Source organism: Motacilla alba, chromosome 2, assembly GCF_015832195.1.
Source record: "Motacilla alba alba isolate MOTALB_02 chromosome 2, Motacilla_alba_V1.0_pri, whole genome shotgun sequence".
Classification (NCBI taxonomy): Eukaryota; Metazoa; Chordata; class Aves; order Passeriformes; family Motacillidae; genus Motacilla; species Motacilla alba.
Window position 1 is genome coordinate 38,513,404 of NC_052017.1, and position 18,966 is coordinate 38,532,369.

The 18,966-nt window shown below is 38.4% G+C and overlaps 1 protein-coding gene across 6 annotated transcripts in view; it reads left to right on the plus strand.

Moving 5' to 3' along the window:
* Nucleotides 1-18,966, plus strand: part of RARB (retinoic acid receptor beta) — a 319,525-nt gene that overhangs the window by 207,785 nt on the left and 92,774 nt on the right. The gene's annotated exons all lie outside the window — the stretch shown is intronic.

Genomic DNA, 18,966 nt, shown 5'->3' on the forward strand with positions numbered 1-18,966 from the left:
CTCCACCAGATCTTTGTTTTCCTGAGTGGCTTTTACTAAAGGCATGTTTGAGTAGTAGGGAAGAGCGAAGTTATATTATATATGGTAGCAGCAGAAGTGTGAAATCGTGCTACCTAAAGAAGTATGACTAAGTGGTGATACTGGCCACTCCTTTTTATGGCAAAACAGAAAAGGAAGCGGAACACACATGCACACAGATTACTCATAGTAGCTAGTTTGATCCAAGATAGGGAATTCTACATTCAAATTCACTGTGTGGGGAGAGAAATGGTTATTTAAAATTTAGATACCAAGTGGAGAAACCTAGAAAATGGCTTAGAGGCTTAGTAATTAATCCGTTTGGCAAAGAGTTTACCAGGGCTCCAACTGCTGGGGGATCTGCAGAGATTTCTGCTGTTGGGGGAAGTGTAGAGTGTGTGTGTACCTTTTCCACCATTACTATTTCAGAAAATTTCCACTGCTGCTCACAATATCAGTGCATATCAGCATGTCATTCATAAGCATTTTGTTTCCCATCATTTTTTTAAAATAGCAAGAAGAAAAAAAAAGTGAGTTGTGAAAAGGAGAAACTGAGATATAATCCTGCAGTGGATAGAAAGAACTGCAGTGCTTTGCAAACCCACAGTTCATACAATCCAGTGCTTAACATAAGTAGCAAAGGTCTTTCTCTGTTGTTTCCAAAAGGCTGAGAGTTTGTTTAAAAGTCCTTAGCTCAAGGGAATGGAGGACGTCCTGCTTCTCTGTGTTCCCTCCTTTCACCCTTTCCTTAAGGTGCACCATTATCTTGCAGTGATGAAACCTGAAAACAATGGTAGAGAGTTAACATCAAGGACTTCAGCAAAACCACCGACAAAATACCCCCCAATCCTGCTCTAAAGAGGTTTCTATAGAACATCTGAGTTAAGCATGGCAATTACAAAGAAGCTCAAGTGGTCTTTGCTTGAAATTGCAAATGTACCACATTGCATTATCACAAGAATTCGCATGCAAGAACAGTTTGCAGATGGTTTGCATTGGCATACTTTATGTAAACGCTCCAGGGAACAGATGGCATCATGGGTTCTTGTGGCAAATGTGAATTTATAGTGCTCACAACATGCTAAATTCTTTTGCCTGTAGCTGAAAAGCAACAAAAATGAAGTGGAAACTCAGCCCTGTAAATCAGTTTGCCAGTGTCTTTGCCATTGTAGCTATGGATAACATTTAGTTTAGTCTTTATTGTGAAATTTGGGTTCTTTTATTTGCCATCTACTTGCAATTGGGTGTGAGCACATGTGGCATGTGTGTATGTTTATTTAAGTATGCATATGCAGCTTTTAAATTAATAGACTGATATTGTATAAAGAACAGCAAGTTGAAATCTCAACCATCATTTAATCCAAAGATTTTGAATTTTTGATCCAAAATTGAATTTGGATAATACTAATTTTCTGATAACACGTAGATTGCTCTGGGTAAATAATCTGATTTTAAATAAATATTGGCAAATATTGTTAGAAGGGGTAAAGTAACAACATAGGTTAGAATTGCGATTTACTGACCTCTTAGTCATTTTGCACATACATATGCAGTGGGATGAGCACCAGGGCACATTAGTATAAAAAGTAACAGCTCCTTCTCATTTGGACACAAGTTAGAATTGGAACACCTTCTGTAAATAGGAGTTATTTAAGAAGCAAGACCTGGGAAGGGAGGGGGGAGGAATTGTGTAAACAAGCAAGTGATACATTGAATTTGTTTGGAACTATTATATTGAACTTAGAATATAATTATTATTGCAGTATATTCCCTAATTATTTAGATGCTTGTAAAAATTGATTTTATGTAAACACAGCTTGTTCTAAAACAGCCAGGTCTTTGCAGTGAACATAAGTTGTTTAAAATTTATTGACCTGTCGTTCACATGTGTTACTTTACTAGCACTTAATGGTCTGTTTAGATAGTCTTGGTGTGTATGAACTCCCAGTGCGCTACTCCAAGCACCACACGTTGACAGGTAGCTGCCATGTAGATAAAATAAGGGGCCCTACTCCAAAGCATACAGGGACACACAATCATTAGTTATTTTCTAATCTAAAGCAGGGATTTCCTTGGCAGCCAGAGGAAAAGAATCGTTCTGATTTTGCATTATCTCCGCAGCTCAGCTCGGCCCTAAGTGCTGAACCAATAGGCTGGAAGGCCAAAAGCAAACAAGCAGGAAACCCAGCCTTGCACCAAATGGAGTTGATTTAAGGAGCCTGAGCTTTGAGGGTTTCTTTTTGAATGGGTCGTGTAGACAGTGGCTGAGATTAGAAACTTGCTTTGGCCTTCAGACTCTCAGGAAAGATTTAAGACTGATAATGGAAATACAAATTACTTCTGTAGTAGATAGAGATCACCTAAAAAACCTGCTTGTGTTAAAACTTTCTGCAGTGTTTTTTCATCCTGTGTATAAATAAAGCTGTCCGAAAACAAAAACTAAACTAACAAAAAGTACTACTTCTCATGGTACTTATTTTCCTCTGTCCCAAATGTGATTTACGCCCTTTTTCTTAACTTCTAATGCTGCCACGTATTTTGTGAGTTGATACTGCTTTTTTTGATCGTTAAGGTCTCATGAAAAGAATTATGCAAATGATAGGATCAGACTAGCCCCCAAGTCATTGACCAAACTTTGCTACTCTGTTTCCACCTACATGAGACTGAGTATTTCTAGAGACCTTTGGCTTTTCATGTTGTGATTGTGGATCAGCAGCATAGTTACCTTAGTTTGATGCAAACAGGGGCTGCATCCATAAAATTCACTGCTGGAGTGGATCTGTCCTGCCCGACTCAGTCATAACCAGTGTGTCTGTGAACCATAAATACTCGGCACATAAAAAGGCATTTATCTTAGCTTTAAATATTTGGTATAAAATGCTGACCCAAATTCATACTATCTGAAAGCCTACTGTGGCCCTAAAAATTCAGCAACAAATTTTTAATAGGAAAACTAGTTTATATCAGTGTTTAAATATTCTTAAGTAAAGAATATATTATGTTACTATTTTCTTGCATAAATGCAGCTGCAGAGCTGTTCTTCTGCCTTCGTGTCAGGTCAAATTCTGCTACATTTGACCAGCAACAATTAGAAGTAACTATTATTTCCAGTGGATTTACATCTATGCAGCCTTTTGTGATGTGGAAAAGAAAAATCAGTATCAGGTTTTGTTTGCTGTGGCAGTAAAGATGTTTGTTCACTCACTTTTCCAACTACACTGACTTCTCTATAGACTGAGCAATCCCAGTATCCCTAACTCTTAAAAACAACAACAGAAACCCACAACTGCTAAATCCTTCACTCCAGTGGCATGCACTTGGCTTTGAAGGCATGAATTTAAAACATAAATAGTTATGGAAAATGCCTTATATATAATTTTTTTTTCTCAAATAATTCTGTCTAGACTCTTTTCCCCTAACACAGGATTACAGATTTTGTTACTAGCCATCCATTAAAACTGACAATTAAAACTTTAAACAGTCAACTAAAACTTGACAATTAGAACTTTAAACTTTAAGTAGGCCATCCTCTGCCTCATATATTTGAGTAGGCCATCCTCTGCCTCATATATAGTTTATCAGCAATGGAAATGTCATGTAAACCAAAGAGATTATATATATTTTGAGATCAGAATTGAGTTCAGAGAAATGCTTAAAAAAACCAGTCTGCTCAATAACTCCATCTATTCCTCTGCAAAATGTGTCAATTTTGTGCTTAACTGTCATATTTCTTTCATAGTTTTTGCCCTAGGAGCAGCATGATTAGCTCAGGAGGGTGTTTAAGCCTATATTGTCAACCTCCAGTACTGTCTGATTTTAAATGGTTCTATTTAGTGATAAAGTATTTGCTGTCAGCTCTGTTAACTAAGAGGTGGTCTCATGTTAATGTGCTGAACAGGAACAAACGCTGTTGAAGATAAGGAAGCTGCAGTAGCACTGTGCTTCTGACAGATTAAGGTCTAGAGATTTTGCTGTTAAAAGTCCCCTTTACACAGTCATGTGTCATGACAGCTTCTTCCTGTCTAGCAGGTGTGCACTGCAGTTGGCTTTCCAGTGGTTCCTGCTTCTGGGTGGGATCACTGAAAGGATTCTATCCCTTGGCCATAGTTCTCAGCCCTAGTCAGGTACTGTAGCCTGCCTTGTCCCTGGGGGTTACGGGGCAAGGCCTGACTGGCCTTGGCTCCTTGACTGAGAGATTGACCTTCATAAAACCTGCCAAGGAGTGTATCCCTTCCTCCCTGGCATCTTAACTTGGTGACCAACACCTTCATCATGGAAGCAGTCCTGTTTCCATGTTGACAGTGGACATCCTGGGTGGGCATGGAGAGCCTACTAAACACATTAAATGATTGCCTTTTTGGCCAAAGTTCTTTTAGCTAGATAGGGGCAAGGGTAATGATGGCTATGATGATTAGCTAATAAATAGACAGAACTGGGACCAAACTAATGAGAGAAGGTAGGGTAGGTGCCTCCCAGAAGTGAATTTGTTGCTGGGGTGATAAGCTTAGGCATCTGGGTTGTCTCAACACCAAATTTTACAGTTAGGGGAAGCATAGCAATGTTTGCTAACCAGGGTGGCACTTTTTCTTCTCTCTAATAAGAAACCAATCAAAGCTTTGTTGTATTAAAGAAATGCAAGCTTACCCCCAGTTTCATGTGCCTGTGCCAGCACTAAGAGATATGTTGTGGTTGCAGTTAAACTCCAAATAGGTGACCAGAATTCCCATGTGATAAACTGTCCTTTTGGTGTGTTCAAGTTATATTTTCCTACTTTTTGACTCTTTAAGAAGAGGCATTACATCACTCCTATGTTAGCCAAGCCCATTTGGAAGATACATGCAGGAGAGAAAAATATAAAAAAACTCTTTTCACTCGTTCATCAGATACGTCTCCATATCTCAGCTCAGGAGGAGGATGATGGATGTCACTGAAGGCACTGACTTATTGTATATATGCTTCAATATTAGGCAGTACAAAACCCATAAGAATTCTGTGGTTTTTTAATAAGGGAATGTTATATAAGATGTGTGAGTACCCGAGATGGGCAAACAAGTGAGCCAGCTGGAAGCTTCCAAAGTTTTTTTGGTGGCTTCTGAAGGTAGTTGAACAGATTTCTTGTGTGGATCCAGTGAGTGTATAAAAATGTGGCATAAGTGTTGCTAGCCAAGTGGAGGCAGCTCTTCCTCAAACCATGCAGCTCCAGAGACAGCAAAGAGCACTCATGGAAGGACTCCAGCCCTTTGCTAGCAATGATGCTTAAAAAGACAGTGGCTGTTGCAGTTCTTGTTTTTAGGAACTTCTCATGGGCTTGGAGTCTCACACCTACTCACATGGGCTCTTTCTCCACTAGAGTGTGGTGAACTGTCCTGAGAGCCAGCAAAAGCCATAGGAAGCTCTTAGACTTGCTTAGTTCCTGCCCATGTTGGTGAATAGAGTGAATTGCAGGGGTTCAAATGCTATCAGAAAAACAAGCAGGGTCAGGGCATGGGCTGAGGTTGAGTTGTGCATACTGACAGGTAGCACACAGGCCTCCTCTCCCCAGCAATGCCAGGTGTGGATCAAGGCAGCTGGGTGAGGAACTGTGTGTTATCCCCAAGTCAGTGCTGTAATGGAGTGGGAGATGCTTTGGATGCAAGCTGAGCCTCAGGGTTGGAAATGAGCTCTGGCCCATTGTATTTATGAGTGTACGTACAGTCAAAAGGAATTGTCATGCACGTGCATAGACTCTCTAGAATTCATATGGGAGAGTTAGTGCTAAAATGTTGGTTTAATGCATATTATCAAAATATTCAGAGGGTCAGTTGGGATGCAGGGTGGTGACTGCATCTTGGCTAAGGCCAAGGCTGATAGACAAGGCAGATATGCTTTGCTTTGCAGACATAAATATCCATGTATTTTCTTCTGGCTGTCACAGCATGGAATACTGAACAGAAAAGGAAATAATTCTTTTTGTGTGTTTAACTGGCTGTTGCCATATGGTCACTAACACTGGAGAGCTGAGTATGATATCTTCACATAAGCTTTGAACATCCTCCTGTTCGTGACTACAGATCTGGAGGTGGGGGGTAGACAGGATGGACTTGCCACCTTTAATAATACTCGTTTTCCTATGTATTTAGACATACTTATGTCTATTGTTAGATTCAGGTCCCACATCTATTAGCTTTTTATTAAAATTTTTCTGGAAAATTGTATCTTCCCACACTGAAGGCCTTTTTTTATGAAGATATTCTTCTGGTTCCACTGGCAGGACCTTATTAGCAGCATTCAGAAAGCCTCCCAAAGGGAAAGTCTTGAGCCCTGAAGCTGTAGCTTTACTTATGTAGTCATTCCCTGCTCCTTCTCCATCATTTGAAGGCCTGTAAGATCTTCCTCTGTATTGTTTTTAGGATTATGTCTGTGAAAGCTAGTAAACTGAGGGATAAATCAAAGGGATTTTGTGATCATAAAGATTTACAATCATCACTATATTACATACTTGAGTAGGGTTAAAATAACAACTCAATTTTAATTTAAAGGGGGGATGGGAGGAGTATACAAAGAATACTAGTTTTTATGTAGTTGTCTAATAAACAACAACATATAAGATTGCACAGCTTGGGCAACAGTTAGTAAGGAAAACAAAGCTGGTCTCAGAGTGTTTTCACAGTACCTTTTCAGTACCTTTCTTTCCTCTTTTCAGGTCCTGAATTCACTTCAGCATGTCTGAATTACTCAGTGTTATCTGCTTCAAATGTAAACTAAATCTTAATGCTGACATACAAATTAAATTAATTACTAGCTTAGTGTTAGTAATTAGAGTACTAATAATTTAGAGTACTTCTGTGCTAGTAATTTAGAGTACTTCTTAAGTACTCTAAGTAGAGTACTTCTTAAGTACTCTAATTAGTGCTAGTAATTTAGAGTACTTCTTCCTTATCCCTCAGTTTCCTAGCCTTTCAACATGCCAGTCTGGTCATGTTTGTAGGCCATTCTTCTGAGTCCTTAAGGCTGAAAATTTCTCAGATGAAAACTTAGTGGCTCGCTTGACTGGTGAAACTTAGATGAAGAGAATAAAAAAGATTCTTTAAATCTCATAATGAATTTTATACATTTGGCAAATTTTTTTAAGATTCTTCCCATAGTATAGTACATTTCTTTAAGACTAAGTGGTAAGATGTGGAGTCTTACTAAAACCTGTTTTGTTTAAAACCTTTAGAGCACCCACTGTGACTTAGCTTTGCAACAGCCATCACAGATCCTCCTCTTTGCCGTACGGTTGCCCAGTGTAGCACACATCTCAAAAAACTTCCCTTCATACAGCCAAGAGCTCTAATATGCAGAAGGTATTCAGCCACCAGAAATACCTTCTGTAATGAGGAAAGAGCATGGGAGCTTGTATTTGGCATTGGTGTGCATCCTCCCCCCTCCCTGTCACTGTGCTGTAAGTGGCCCATGCAGCCAAGAGTAATTATGAGCAATATGTTGTTTTGTGAAGCACAGTGAAGGCTCTGTACAAGTCTGCAAGCAGCTGAAGAGAAACCCAAGCAGTGGGCGTGTATAAGGTCATGTTGGGATGAGGTAGGTGTGCATTCAGGGGTAATTAATAAAAAAATAAAATTAATAAGCTTCCTTTGGATTCTAAAGTGTAATTTTAATTGAGAAGTATTCATATCAAACCAGTCACCAGCAAGAGGCTTTGTGAGGGTTCTTTTGATCTTGTATAATGGAAGTGATACATTACATGTGTAAAGGTGCTACCAGTATTCCCAGCCCGGGCTCTATCACTTCCCAATGAGTGATGCACCCAAGTTCCAAGGGCTCATAAAGGCAGAACATAGGACATTTGCATCCAGGTTTTGACAGACTAGCAGAAATCTTACTTACAGGTGCAGACCCCAGTTCAGCACTTGTATTTCAATTTTTTTGGGTCTATATCTAGAGCTTTGGAGAAAGTGAGGAGCACTTTGAGTATCTTAAAATAGGCTAAAACCACAGGCTGGCTCTGCATTTCTGTGTAGGACATCACAATGTATTTTTGTTCTGGACCTCCTATTATCTCCTACTAAAGCTGCTAGCTTCCAGTGTCTAATATACTAAAAAGGCCTCTTAATTATTTAAAAAGCTCTGCTTTATCAGTTGACTTTTTGTCGTTCTTGTTGTCACGCTACTGTCTGTTTTCTTACTTGTCAATTTTTCTCCCTCCTTTAGTTGGGTGTTTGAAATTAGTTTTAAAGGAATAAAATTACAGGCATTTATTTTCATAGTGGCCATCAAAGCATGATACTCCGTTCTCCAGAAGTAAGAACACAAAATAAAGGCTCATCCCCCTGGTTTGCTATCTTGAAATTGCAGGGACTTGGGTTTTCTAAACCCTCTTTCTTTATATGAGTAATGATTAAAAGAAAAAAAATTCTGCCAGGAGCATGAAACCTCTAAGTTATTGTCACACTGGTGTCACTTGCTAAAGCCGTGTAATAAGTTTGTCAGAGAGACCTGCAGAAGAAAGAACCATCTCTATCTTTCAGTGGGAACTTGAAATAGAAAAGCTGTGACTTAATTCCTTACGGTGTTTTCTTGGCATCAGCTCTATCTCCCCAGCTCCTATTCAGGCTGAAAGAAAGGGCTGTTTTGTTTTGTTGTGTTTTTGCAAGAGAGTAAAATAAAATATTAACTGTGTTTTTCTTTTTAATATTGGGAGCATAATAAGGTCTCTTAAGAAAAAGAAAGCCAACCGGTTAGCCTGGAATGTCTCTCATTTCTTTAACAGCTATGTAGTGTGTGCAGCTGAGATCTGCCAGTTGGATCCTAGCAGGGGAGAAACCACTTTAGTTTGTTTGGTTTGTATATGGAATAACATTTTTCTTGCCTTGGAATACTTGTTTGTCATCACTCCCCTTTTGTGTTTATGTTCTGCTTGGAAATAGCCTCCATGCTGTATATGCATTTGCCAGGATGTGCACATAAACAATGTTCCATTATGGACTGCTCTGCATACTCCTTATTTACACCATATACATTCACCAGTAAACACGGTGGGGAATGACAGAGAGCAAACTCTTCTAGGCCCCTTTTTTTTCAGTTAGTCCAGACTTTCTGCCATATGCTTGCTGAGGTCCCACTTCTATTCATGTTTTTATTAGGTAGAAAAAAAGTGTCCAGACTTCACACAAAGCAGCTTTTGTGTTCTCTGTCAAAAAAAATCTTCTCCTATGAAATGTTGATAGAAGTACCCAGAGCCCTTGTGGGGGTGCAGAGTTTGAATAGGCCTGTGGTGAAAGCATGGGAGGGGAGAGCAGGGGAGCTGGGGTATAATTTTATAATTTTTGCTTCTTGTGCACCATGAACGAATATCACTTAACTTTCTTTTTCTCTGGTTTTCTATTTGGCAGCCAGGGTTGTAGCCATCATCTTGCCGCTTGTTACAAAGGTGATGTTTAAAAGTTTTAAACTCTTTCAGAATTTCAGCTGGAAGGGATGAGAAAGGCAAAATATTGTTTAGTGTACCATAAAATGGAAGTTTGACTTAGAATATATGCTGTTTAGTAAAACTATAGAACCATGGAAAAAAGGTGTTACAGTGGCATAAATCATTTTTAGTGACTCTGCGCTTGAAAACGGTCAGATTAGATCTTTTTCTCATTGATTTTGTATTTGGTTAATGATTCCAGTTCTGAGATCATAAAGCTATATAAGATGTAAAAGATACGGGAAAATATCCTTAACCTCTACATTTAAACTATGTGTTTCTTTTGACATTGAAATACTGCAATGACCTGGTAATGTTTTCCAATGTTTTAATTTTTGCTGATGTACAAAAATATCACAGAAGAGCTGATTCGTAATTATTACACATGGTATTGCATAAATTTCTTCCTAATTAAAAAGCTTCTAAATTCTGAATAATCAATTTATGAAGACATGTGGTTTTGACAAATTATACATTTAATTTCTAAAGATTTATTAGAAATTTGACCTGCAGCTAGTTAATTATGGTTATAGTACTGATGCAGTAATACTGGAGATTGATATAATGATATGGTTGCAAATTTATTTTGATATCGCCTACCTTAGTAGGAGGACATGGGAATACACCTATATTTTGCACCATCTTGTTTATGGTGCAGGGAGGCATTAGTTTAATGAAGAACACAAGTATTTGATAGGTCTGTGTTGGCATTTATATGAAAATGTACTTTCAACAGAACATAAGCATGTTGAACTTGGTCCTTCAGGTTTTACGCTTTTAAAGGCTACATTTCCAGTGGCATCAGTGATAGTTTTAGGTGAATAATGATAGCAAAATATGAGCTTTTTAAAAACTCTGTAATAATAAATTAAATTGATTCTTCCTAATTAATTTTCAGATCACAAAATACTTGTGAAGTAACTCTGTTTGTACTAATTTCCCACCCAGTATATTAGTACTCCTAGTTTTATGAAAGTCAGCAGCTAAGTAATTCAAGATGAGTTTTCAAGATATAATACAAGAAACCAAATTAAACAGCATTTTAAATTATATCTTTCTATCCCATCTGGATTTGCAAGGGACGTATAAGAACCATAGAAAGAAAATGCAGATGAACTTTTAGAATGTGAAATGTTTAGAAAAGCAAGGCATATCTTAACCATGTAGACGGTCCTTTGAGCAACACACAAAGGTTACCTGTTTTATTAGAGCAACTAAGAAAAAAAGAAACTTTTAACAGGACTGTGGTTTCTTCTGACTGGCCTGAATGGGAACTGAGGAGCTGCTGCTGAGCAGCAATTTTACTTCATGAAGAGATGTTGGTGGGAGGTGTGTATTACAGGACCTGCTGTGTGTGACAATGGTGGGTGGGGGAAGGGGAGCAGAAGATGACCTGCTTCAAAGGCTTTTCTCCTCTAACCCTCAGGTAAGAGTGTCCTTGGGTCTTCCAGAGTAAAAGAAAGTTATAGTCTTACCCTGCTTTTCTGACTGGGGCAGTGTCACTGGTGCCTGCCTTTCCAAGCATTGTTTAATGCCCATTCTAGCATGAGTCCAATTCTGCCTGTAAAAAGAAAGAAAAGAGAAAATAGAGCTCACTTACTGTGACCAGAAGACAGTCAAAAGTAAGTGTAATATCACATCAGCCTGATCTCTTATTTTCTCCTCTGGAAACTTATAGCTCCTTTTTCCTAACAATGTGCAGCTGTGGCTCAAAGCAGTGAAGTGTGACCACACCAGGGATGCCCTGAGTGAGGACATGTGCCCTTCCTGGTCTCCAGGGACCACCCAGTGCTCTTACAGGGGAGAAAATACTGTAGCTGAATTCTGACATTTTAAAAATAGAAAGCTTTAGGAGTCTTTGTCTTAGATACTGATTTTTTTAGATTTGAACTTTGTTATTTCTGATAACCAGAATAACATGAATAGTGCTATGCTAATAGTATATAATATTTGTGCTTACCTTTGACATGTATACACTGAAGTGTAATGCAGTTCTAAAAACAAAATAGGGAAATTGCTGTGATGAAATAAATAGAGATTCCCTAATTAATCCAATTACTTGATATCAGTAATTAGAAAGGACTATTAGAAGAAAACCAACTAATATTATAAGATTTGCAGGAGTTATTTCAGAGTTTACAGTCATCAACCTGTACAATTCTGAATGAAAGCAACACATTCTCTGATAGTGAAAAATTATCTTTTAGATTAATTAAGTACTATCTATGCCAGCTGAGGACTCTTATTCTTCAGTAATTATGCAGACAGAAGTCAATGAGTGGGCAGAATTAGGGTGAGAAAGACCATTGGCACTTGATAAATGCAGTCTGGATAAGGTCCCCACAGACTAAGCCTGAACTTTTTGATGAGAAATACATTTTGTGTTTTACATATGTCACAAAACTCAATGATATAAAATATCATTTAGATTGATGCGAACTCCCTGCATTCTCTGTTCATTGTACCATCAGTATCCTGTTGTGAGTCAGATAGCTTTACTTTTACCCTGGTAGCACTCGACTCATTTTTTTCTGAACCATTTTTGCAAACCTATGAAATTATTCTGTAGTAGAAGAAGGAAAAGGTCTCTTAAATCATTCCGGATAGGTTAACTGGGAAAGGGTTAATCTGCCTTCAGGAGTTGCTATGTAACTGAGTCCTGCTGGGAGAGTCAGGGTTTCCAGCCAATGGGACTTACCCCTACAATACAATGCATCTATCTTGTGTTTCTTACTTGTTGTCAGTTATTGGAGTTTTTCCTGAACTGGAATTACACTCCTGCTCCTTTCATACTCTCCCACTGAGTCTTAAATAATTGTATTCCACACCAAAGTCAGAAAATAACAGTACAATGGTGTTCTTTTATCCCTGAAAATGTTACTTTGGACAACTTTGAGTGGTGTATAGAAAGATCTCTCATGCAGCAAAACTAGTAAACTTTTAAAAGATAAGATTTCCCAAAGAACTTTAGGGTATAACATGCTTTGGATTGCTTTTCGTCTTCCTGAAAGCCTTCTCCTATCTTTGTGTTCTCACCTGCGCAGTCTCCCGCACATTTTCTTGCACAAAGAGCAGAAAAATGTCTCAACCTTAAACTGTTCCTTCCTGCCTAAGGCATTTCAAGAAGCAAGTATTGATTTTCCCTGCATCCTGATTAGACTCTCTCCTTAGCTATTCCTCTTCTCTAAGGCCACTCAAGGCTTGAGGGCTGAAGCACAAATTCTTTAATTTCTCCTTTAGAAGAGCCAGGTGTGTTTTCTCAGCTCAAGCAAAGTCTCAGTGGTTGCGCCAATATATTTGTATGGAAGAGGTGGCACTTCTGAGGGTTTTTCTGTTGTTTTATTTTTTTCTTTTTTTTTCCCCTGGAGGAGATCCACCCACAGTCCCTTTGAAGGCTACTGATAAGATGAGGGAGAGACTAAGCCTGGCCTGTAAAAACACTGCTTAGGAATCTCTGCTTTGGCTGTTGGGTTCTGATAGGAAGCAAGAGAGTGGAGTGGTATCTGTCAACATGTCGTTCAAGTCTCAGTAAGTTTTACACTTCACTTAGATCTTTGTGCCTCATTTTTTCCAGTGAGGTTCTGTCTGATAATTTGTGTTGGCAAAGCTCTTAGCCTCTCTTGCATGCCTGTGAAGTTCTGCCTCTGAGTGACATAATGTTCCTGCATTGTTCAGCTAGCAGTATAGGCTTTAGTATCAGTGATGTGCCCTTCTGCTCTTAGTAAGTCTGTTTAAAAAATTAAAAAAAAAAAGTCCTAACAATTTTTAGACAAATTTAAGAATCCAACAGGTACACCTTTAACTTTTTTAGGATTTTAATTAGCATATATGCACCAACTTGTTGTTTAAGATCTGATTGGGGATAAGAACTTGCTGTACTTTTTAAGGATAATTAACACATTTCTCAGGATTAAGAATGTGCACATGCATTTCTTGTAACTAAATCTTGATAGATTCAGGCTTACTTTACCCATCCAACAATCTTGAAAATTCTTTGAAAGAGCTTGGCCACAACCCTGTCTTTTGGCGTACCCTTTGTCATATTTCATGCCCAAGATAGAATGGATGGATGCAGTAAGGGTGAGATCTCAAAGCCATTTTGCAAAGGACAGAACACACATTCTTCTTCCCATGTCTCCACATGAAGTCAAATAAGCCTGTTTTTCTAATAGTTTGATAACATATGTGGAAGATCAGTGTCTAAAGAATGAGAAGCCTGTTCTTGAGGATGCTTGCTCAAAACTGTGATTGGATTAAAAGAAGTGGTTTCTTTCAGTGTGATGACAAGGTCTGTGCAGAACTTTTCAGACAGAAGGGTCAAGATACCCAAATGAAGAGTTTTTGGTCTCGTTTATGCAAAACTAGTTTGATAGTTTTATAGATCTGTCAAGCCTGATATGCTGAGGGACCACCACATGCTTAGAGACCACCTTGCATGTCCACCACTATATTTGGACTAAAAGTTCCAAAAGGGCAAAAAAATCCATGATATTGCACAAAGCCTGGGGCAGGGTGCTGTTCACCACCACCATATCTAACTGCACATCAGCTGTGTAAGTTGTCTTTGGTTGAAGCATGTGTGTCAGTTGTGATTCCCTGAACATGGAGATAATATGTGTGGACATTCAATCCCTTCTGTGGTCAAATATGGGAGTCTTGCAATCTAAGGGTATGAGAATTTGCAGATCTATTTAATCATGTGGGACTAACTTAGTGAAGCAGCTTGGGACCATGCATATTTTTCTTTGTTGGCTTAAATTGCACAAGTCAAGTAGAATTTGAGGAATGCACCAAAGAACAATTTGATAAGTATATTCTAGTGGAGTTTGAAAACCAGGAAACATCTTGTGAACATTTCAGACTAGATGTCATTGATGGTGCCATTGCTTGTTCTGAATGCAAGTGAGGTCCAGCCCAGCCTGACTTTTCCTGAGATCTCATCTATGTTTGAATGCTACATTGGTATAACAATATAGGGTGAAAAAGCAGTTGCTCCTTTTTGAGAGAGTGTTACCTGTCACCGCCCAGTTACTGCAGTATAAAAGGAATATACAGAATCTCTTACCTGCTCAATAGTAGTTACACTATGATAACCTGTATGCTTGTAAAACTGACCCCCTTAGTAAAGTTTACTTTTCAGGCTAAATCAATAAAGTTACAGTGATAATAACAGTGTCCCTCAGAGGACATGTGCCCTCAGTTAGTTCCCACATTATTGATGGCACATGTTCTACAAAAGAAACCAGACATCTATTTGCTAAATATATACCTCAGTTTTTGGGTAATTCTACCTCATTTACAGCAAAAATTTACACAGGCTGTTCCCAAACAGAAAGCACATCTGCATGACAGAAACAAAGGTGTGAAAATACAGTGCATTAGGGCAACAGGCAGAGTGGAGGTGTTGGCATGATGATCATCATTACCAGCAGATTTCAGGCAATGTCACCACATTGTCATTGCTGTCATTACCCCTGCTAGCCAGGTAGCTATGCCAACACATTTTCTAGTCACCCCTTCATTCTTGTTTCTACGATACCCAGAGATAGGATACTGGGCTGTTCTTTCACTGTTTGATATAGGTTTGGGAACTAGCTAAGTGGGAACTGGATTGTCATTAACAAGCATGTCAAGCTGCCGAGCGTGGGTCCATTGCAGTTTACATTCATGGCATAATCCAGTCCCAACCTGCACTGGGCTTTATGTGACCGGAGCTCCACTCAAGGTGTATTTCAGCCATCTCAGGCCTCTGCCATCCCTCTGTATAGGTTGTCCTTGTCAGCAGTGTAGGAGCACAAGCCTTAAATGCTGCTTAAGTCTGACTTAAATGAAATAGGCCTTGGATAAGGTTAGTCTGTGTTAGGATATATGTACATATTGAGCTGGAGTTCCAGTCACTGTTTGGTAACTTTGGTCTTTTTCTGGAAGAAGGCCATCAGGGCTAACTTTTCATCAAGAGTTTAAGCGGCAATTAGTGAACCTGTAGAAGAAGTACAGTATTCCCAGTTTATATTCTCTTTCTGGTTACAGCTGGGGTAGTAAGATGCCTGTGTTTGGAACTCCCATTTGTTCTTGGATTATTTGTTTATACATTTTTAGACACCTTTCACAATATCAAAACATCAGGAAATGCTATCTTTTTGTTAGGTGACTTTCTTTTTTCTACCTCCTTAAAAAAGGCAGAAACAAAGCCGTTACTTGAACAGCGTTTTAGAATCTCTGTTGTAGTTGTAATGGAGCTCTGTGCTCTTTCGCCTTCAGCCAACCAAAAGCATATTCAGCATGTAGGAAATTTTATTGTTAGTAGTAGTATTATCTGCAGTTTAATACTCAGCATTTCTACTTGCTCTTCTGCTCTTTCATACATCTTGATTCTGCTTAGATTTTATAGATGTCCCAACATTCATTCTCCCTGGATTATATAATGCAATGTGTCAGTGCCATGCATGGCACTCCAGTTACCTCAGCATTTCCATTATAATTCTATGTTTTGAGGGATTTATAGGCTAACAGTAAAAATCTCTTTCTTGGCTAAACTTTGAAACAGCAGTTTCTAGTCATTTAAAAACAAAACAAAATGAAGCAAACCTTTTTTTCCTCACTTCTTTTTTCTTTTCTGGCAACCATTTAGCAGTGGTGTTTGCACTGCAGGATCCTCATAAACAGCAAGTGTAGATTCAGTATATAGCCAGTGTTTAATCTAATCATATTCTTTTCTTTTTATATCCTTTAAAAATGCATGTTGTCCCCTCTTCATGCATGTGATGTCATTGCCTCTTTGCTAACCTTTCAGGAGCCTGCAGCCATCAGCTTTTGGGGCCTCAAAAAGGTGCAGTTTGGTCTCTCTCCTTCATTTGCAATGTGGATGAGTTTTACAGTGGTTTTTTTGTTTGTTTGTCTGTTTTTTAAAAGTTATCCTTCTTTATCTCAAAGCCTAATAACTTGCTATCTACTTCTGTGTCGCGAAGCTACTAATTTATCACAATCCAAAATGACATTGGTTATATAGGACTATCTAGAATATCAGGGCTATTACCAAAAAAAAAAAAATTTGGAAGGGATATTAAATCTCATGCTTTAATGCTTAAGTGATTTGCTGTTAGAGAATAGGCTATTAGAGGACCTATGGGTGAGTTATACTTTGCCAATCACTAGGGATTCCTGTATTTTCCTTAGAAAGAGCTGGTAGCAGTCATTCTTAGAAATGGATTGCTGAGCCAGATAAACTCCCAGTTTTATCATGTAGGGCAGTTCTCCCCTGGCTCCAGGCCAAAGGATTGTATGGATTCTAAGAAACATGGTTGTATGCTCAAGTTTGTGGAGATTAATTATTTCTATAGCCTTTAAGTTAAGCAATCAGCTTTAAAGGCATCTTTGCAAATACATATCCACTGATTAAAACAGACAAAAAGTCTTTATCCGTAAGTGATTTGCAAACTGGTTGCATGCCTGAGTTCTGGGTCTGAAGATGACTAATTCTGCTTTTCCCATCTAAAATAAAATACTGCTCTGCACTGAATTGTCTTTCACTAGTTGCTGTTATATTTCAGGCCTGAAATAATTCTTCGTAGTGCAAATTCCTGTCTCAGTCATTGCAAGCTGTGCACAGTAGTGTATAGCAGACTGAAGAAACCCCCTTTTTACTTAATTTCACTGTAGTTCATGTTTTTTCCATGTCATTTGTGCCATTTCATGCCAGTAATTTTACTGTTTTACTTTCTTCAGGGCAATTGTTGCTCACAGTTGATACCCGTTTCTTAAAATTACCTTAGAGTTTTAAATATTCAGCCATTCTCTTGTGACCTAGTGATTTTCTTCCCCATAATTTTTTGACATCATTCATGTGCTCGAGACATGAAGAAAACATCCTTCAACACTAAAAACTACATATAGTGAAGGGGGAATTCAGGTTTTCAGATTTTTCAGATTTGTATCACCAGTTGGAGAGAGGGGAAAAAAGAAAAAAACTGCCAAGGCAGGCAAGTACTGTTTCATATTAACATCTATCGTCAATGAAGAGGTAAAAATCAAAGCCCCTGTGTGTGAGTCAGGGTTAGTGAACTGCCAGTGATTCTCCCAGCAACTGACACAAAGGAATCTGTGAGTATCAAAGCTGAGGCAGCAAGCTTAGTGTCAGCTCTTGCCTAGGGAGTAGAAGAAAACATCACTTTGTCTCTGCTTTCACTGCTTAAACACACACATCATTCACTAGTAACCATTTACTCTGCTGTCAAAACTGTTTCAAGAGAGTGCTACATTTGATTAATAGTAAAATGCATGCAAAAGAAAAAAAAAAAAAAGTCTGCTTCTCCCAAGGTACTTAGTTGGGGAGAATTTCTGCATGCACTTCTTAATTTTTCCATGCTATAAATATGCCTGTAATGTTCCAGAAGTGCTCTGTTGCTTCTAGTAAAGTCATTTTTATTAGAGAGCCTGGTGCACTCATCCTAATTCTAGTTAATGCTCTCTCTCTCTCCCAGTGAAGCATATTATGGCATCCTCAGCCTCTTGTACTAACAAAAAAGTGACCAGCACTACCATGTGTGCAGTACATGATTCATAGTGCTGCTTTCTGAATTGTCCAGTGGGTAATTGCAGTACAAAAACCAGAGAAACAGATGTAGACCCTAAACCTTGGCTGTAAATTTTTGTTTTATGATTATGGGTTTCAAATGTGCTATGTCACACTGACAAATATACAGTAACACCAGAGGAAATAGATTTCTGACTTGAACTTGTGCTTTTTATTTCATTTATAGCTAAGAATATGTTTATTGTAAAGTTTCTGCTATCACAGTCTGAGAGAAAACAGATCAAAGCCCTGATGTGAAACCACAATTTCTTTCCATGGACAAAGTCAAAGATATTCGAGAGTTGTTGCCTCCTCGCACCTCTGTGGGTGCTGGATAGGCATTTAAAATATGTGGCAATACTTAAGCTGTGGTTGCATTTGAACTCAAGGACTATTAGTTAGCACAATACTTATGATTAGTCCTGGTCAAAATTAGGAAATGCTCCCCATTTTATGAATGTAGCTTTTCCTGATACTCTGTTGAAGAAAAACAAGTGTTGTGCTATTTCAAAGTGAAATAAGAGATGCATTGGTTACTGTGTTGTAGAAATAGTGTGTGAGCAAACCATTAGGCCATTTGAGGAATTTTTAAATTACGTGTGCATTTAGTAATAAATATAAGCATTAGTGCAACTATTATCTGTAACACAGCATGATGAGCTACCTGGCTCATTTTGATCCAGAGAGAATAAGCAGTCTTTTTCCAATTCATACACACTCAAGTGTCACTTCCCAACATTTACTTTCAGAAGCTGCCACTCTACATTTTGAGGTACAACTGACAGGTATTATTTTTGAATATGGTATTATAAGACTGCTAATGGGATAATCATAACTGTATTTCTGTTTGTCTGATTCTGTTTACTTTTAACTCACATATGCAACATGTTTTTCTTGGCAAAAGCTTAAACTGTTCCAAGAACTCTGG